This window comes from Neophocaena asiaeorientalis, unplaced genomic scaffold (genome assembly GCF_003031525.2).
Source record: "Neophocaena asiaeorientalis asiaeorientalis breed wild unplaced genomic scaffold, Neophocaena_asiaeorientalis_V1.1 scaffold114, whole genome shotgun sequence".
Taxonomy (NCBI): Eukaryota; Metazoa; Chordata; class Mammalia; order Artiodactyla; family Phocoenidae; genus Neophocaena; species Neophocaena asiaeorientalis.
The window spans coordinates 14450860-14455822 of NW_020173116.1; the positions used below are offsets into that span (position 1 = coordinate 14450860).

Below are 4963 nucleotides of genomic sequence, written 5' to 3' on the forward strand. Positions count from 1 at the left end.
TACGCTGAGCGTACACTCAGTTTTGTTCTTAAAAGAAAGAAGCAATCTTGTGCCTGACTAGGATTCAGCATTTCCTTGAACCACCAATGTTAATAGGCAGGATTTTTGAAATATATATATATGTAAATCCAAACTTGCAACACCGAGAAGCTTATTTAACTTCAACAAATTAGTCCTGGGTGTCTTCTAGTACAGGGACTGGAAAACCAAATCCTCCTCGGCCCTTGCCCTTGAAAGCTGTCAGTCAATGACAAGGCACGATAAGGACTGGAATTTGGGAAAAGCATTTGGAATTCTTTTGGTGGCGAAGAAAACAAACACACACAAATCCGACTCAATTAACCTAAACGATACAGGAAATGTAAAAGCTCCCAGGAATTAAAGCCTGGCGGTACATTGCCTTCGGGTGAGGCCTGATCTAGGGCCTCCTACACTCTGACCAGATTCAGTTTCTTTCTGTCTTTCCTCTGTCTCCTTACGTCCTCCCCGTTCTTGGCAGTGTCCTCCCCACTCTCCCAACCCAGCCTGTGCTTTCGATCCCTCCACTGTCCTGCACCCAGGGAATCAGGAAGAGGTGCTCGGAGAAGGTAGAGCTACGAATTCTAAAGGCAGAATATGTGTTGGATTGACGATAGGGGAAGCACATGGCGGCATGGAGGCGTGGTGGACAGCTTGGGGAACTTTGAAAGGCTCCGTGTTGTTGGACGAGAGGGCACGTTTTCAGGAAGACAGTGAGTTTGGAGGGGTGGGCAGGTCTCTCCCCGCACCCCCCAGCTGAGCTGAGGAGGCAGCACGGTGTCCTGAAGGTGACGGAGGACGTTCTACGCTGGGTCGGCAGCGATGAGATCTGTGCTTTAAAAGGAAAACTCGTCTGAACAAACTGGTCTGAACAATAAGGAAGTTTATCCTTTCACAGGAGGCAGGTTCAGAGGGAGAGCGGGCCCAGGTTTGTCAAGATCAGCAGCTCAAAGATGCCCCCACGGATGGACCTGACTCTGCTTCCTGCTCCTCTGCTCCGCCAGCCTCAGTGTGCGTGTCAACCAAACTCTGGCTCTCCTCGTGGTCACAGAAGGGCTGCACGTGGCAAGCAGGCCCCACACCGTTCCCCCGCACACTAGGCGGTGGGCGTCAGGAGAAGGAGGGGAGACGGGCATCAGGAGAGAGAGGAGGCAAGGTGGGGGGGGCAGCCAGAGAGAGAAAGAGAAGCCGGGGAGGGAGGGGGAGGGGGAGAGAGAGAAATTCTCTTCCAGGTGCAGACTTGACCTTCTTCCCAAGGAGCATGAGATGGGAAACCAACAGTGTCCCGACCGCAGGCCCCATCCCTTAACTACCACCCAGGGCGGTGGGGGGAGCCCAGAGGGCGCGGTAGGTAGTATTTTGCAATTGAGAACTTTAGGTTTCAGAAAGGTAACAGAGAGCCCGTGTCTCATAACACCGTCCACCCTCCGGGGGCTCTGGGCCGTACCCCACGCTCGGCCACGTCCTCAGTTCTGCAGAAGCGCCTGGATCCTCTCCGCCCAGGGAGGAGGATGGTAGACAGCCCCCATCGCGCGAGGCAGGTCCGCAGCCAGCCGGGTCGGGAGCAGCTGCGGCTTCCTCTCTGGTGTGGGAGCCGAGGGCGGGGCGTGCTCTGCGGGTGGAGGAGATCGGGAGCCTGGAGGGTCGTCGGGAGGCTACTGCGAGGTGTCGGGGGGCGTAGGGGAGGCCTGGGCGGCGACAGTGGCTGTGAGACTGGAGAGCCGGCGGACACAAGAGAGCCTCAGGTAAAAATGAGGCGGATGTGAAGCCAGAGAACCTGGAGAGACAGCCGGTCATTCTCTTGCCGCTAGAGGTCGTGAAGCATCGAGACTCAGCCAGTTCACGACTGCTGGGGCGTCTGCAGGGCGTCCACGCAGGACGCTGTCCGGGACACAGAGCCGGGGCTTCTCTTTGGTGATTTGTCTCAGATACAGAACTGTGAGCTCTCCAGACCTACCCCGAACATACGTGCATTTACCTGCGGGTCTCCTCAGTTCATACGTGTCTGAATGTACACGCGAGAGAACATACCTGTGGGTCTCTGGGCTCAGGTCCCCTCCAGGCCAGCATCCCACACCCTGGGGCACCTCATCAGGTGGGGAGGCCCCTGGGGCCCCAGTAAGGCCACAGTCTGTCAGTTCCGGGGGGCTTCTTGTCCCCAGCATCAGCCCTGCAGGAAAGAAAAGAGTGAGGAGAAAGACAGGTCGGGAGACTCTAGACAGGGCCGGGGGGCGGGCGTTCCCTCATTCCCGTTTTTAGTCACATGAGTAATTCCTCACCTGCCAGCCCAGCATGGGGAGGGGAGAGCGGCCGGGCCGTGTGGTCCAGGGCCAAGGTTTCCTGCAGAGGAGAGAGGGAGCCCCGTGAGAGGTGAGGCAACAGAGCAGTCAGGATTGGGGGCTTAGTCTCGGGCGCTGTGGACCACTCAGGCACAGTCCCTGCCAGAGTGTTCCGGAAACACTTGAGCTGGGGTGAGGCTGTGTCTGCTGGACCACGGTTCTGACAGGGATGAGGGACGGCCACCAGGGAGAGAGATGAGAGCCAGAGGGGCCCAGGCAGCCAGCGAGCCCAGGGTGCGGACTTTCCAGGTGGGGACACAGAGGCCAGTGAGGTGAGGTGGCCGTCCAGGGCCACAGAGCACAAGAGGCAGAGCTGGCACGAGATCTGGTCCCCTGGCTGGAAGGACAGACCAGAAGCCAGGGCTGCTCCCATGGCCAGCTGGTCCAGACCCCTTCCGGACCCCTGGTTCTCCTGCCGGATTTTAAACTCCTTTTCCCAGGGTTTCAGCAGACGCCAACTTACACCCTTCTCCTTATGGCCTCGGGCCACTTTCTCGCTGACGGGCAGGTCTGAAGCCTGGCTTTGCACCGGACACTGCACCCCAACTGCAAATACGGATAAGAGCTGCCTCTCTCCAAGGGCTGCCTGGTCTTTCCTGGTTCGAACCTCCTGCTGCCCCTTCCAGCAGCCCTTACGGACCACATTTCTGGATCCATCATGGGTGATGCCGACGGACGGAGGCCACGCTCCTCTCTGCCCCAGCTCAGGGGCCAGGTCCCCACTCTGAGACGACTGGGCTGCATCCATGTGACCCCGTATGGCGGCTGCATGCAGGGGCAACAATGTGGGTTCCCTTAAGGTGGTGGCTAATGCATTGGCCTGGATGGGCCTAGACTGTCCCTTTCAAAGTGAAAAAAATCTCAGCCCACAAGAGTAGACAGTTTTAAGGGTGGACATGTGGGTAGGGGATGCCTCAAATCTAGTCAAGAGAACTCACCCGGGAGAAGCTTGTTCGCAGCAAGGAGCATCCCTAGGTGCCTCGGTAATTCACTAGTGAAATGTACCACGCATCCTCCACGAGCAGGCCCCACTGGGCATCTTCAGCCACCTGTGGTCGCTCACAGAAAGCTAAGGTATTAATGAATTGAATGCAGGATCCCATAAATCCCAGGATCCATTCCCAGGGCGGGAGGTGCCAACGGAAAGGCCGAAGGACGACGTGCACGGAGACGGCCGTTCACCCCCCAGGTGGCCAGCCCATTCCAAGCAAGATCTGTTCCTTGTAAACCCTTTATTATGATTTAACAAAAGGGTCTGGATAAATTAAGCTTTGGTATCAAATTTTTTTCTGCAGCCGCTCTGAGCATTTTATTAACTAGTAAATAAAGCTCTTCGTGTGTAGTGAATGGAATATTTTTTTAACGTCTTTATTGGAGTATAATTGCTTTACAATGGTGTGCTAGTTTCTGCTTTATAACAAAGTGAATCAGCTCTACATGTACATATATCCCCACATCTCCTAAAAATAGGGAGCGCTTCACGAATTTGCGTGTCATCCTTGCGCGGGGGCCGTGCTAATCTAGTCTGTATCGTTCCAGCTTTAGTGTACGTGCTGCCGAAGCGAGCACCGAATGGGATCTTTTTGATGCTGTGATTTATCTGGCAGTGGGAGAGGACAAAACCGTGGTTAGGAAAACACTCCCCTAAGATCCCTGTCAGGGTTGGTTTTCTTCCCTCTACACTATTTCTTTGTGGTAAGAATATCGTTCCTCCTAATTTACTCTGTTCAGAAGCTCCAGGACAGAGGAGCTTTTTCAAGGTAATTATCATCTGAGGGAAGAAAAATAAACACTTTGTGAGTCACTTGGAGATCCACACGGGCACTTCCCCTGCGCACTGTGGAATCTGCTTTGTGTCCCTGGTCCCCTGAAAGCCTTTAGAGGATTCCTACAGCCTTTGTGTTCTGCTCTGGCCTGGAGGTCACATGGATGCACACGGAGCGCCTCCCTCTCTTTCCTAAGACTTCGTTCATGTCCTTTCTTCTCTTGCAGCCTCCCTGCCTCCATCGGAGAGAACTGAGGCCCCCTCCCAGCCAGGTGAGACCCCCTCCACGTACAAGGAGCCCGCCAGGCACGTCTGCAGGGTCCCCCTCAGGTTACTTCTCACTGTGGGCAAAAGCTTCCCTCCTAGAGACCCAGAAATCCCCTTCCCAGCCCCCATCCCTCTTTTTATGACCCTTCTTTCCGGGGCGAGGGAGAGCCGGGGGCGGGGGTGGGAAGCAGTCAAGCGGGTGGGTCCAGGTTGCGTCTCTGAGAATGGGTGGCCAAATTACACCGCGTGTTTCAGCGTGTACTTTTAGAGAAAGGCCTGATCTCCTTTAGGGGTGAGGGCCGAGAGGGCAAAGTTTACGGAAAGTGCAGAAACTCCAACCCGTCCACAGAAGCAGAGGCAGGGGAGCCCCAGAGAGCCGACAGGGGAAGTCTATCTCCTGGCCTCACTCCCACCCAGGCCTCAGTGGCCCCGAAAGCTCTCCCTGTGCCCATGCCAGGCTCTTGCAGCCACAGTGCTGACCACAGGGCGGGCCAGTGTTTCCCAGGGGGGCACATCTGCGTCCCCCGGAGGCTCGTCAGAGAATCTGGGATGTGGCCCAGGAATCTGCATGGCT

The 4963-nt window shown here is 56.0% G+C and overlaps 1 non-coding gene across 1 annotated transcript; it reads right to left on the bottom strand.

The window, feature by feature from the left end:
* Positions 1–3819: 3819 nt before the first annotated feature.
* LOC112399090 (U6 spliceosomal RNA) lies at positions 3820–3926 on the bottom strand. The gene has a single exon (XR_003003167.1). It is a non-coding gene; the product is annotated as a U6 spliceosomal RNA (small nuclear RNA).
* Positions 3927–4963: the final 1037 nt, after the last annotated feature.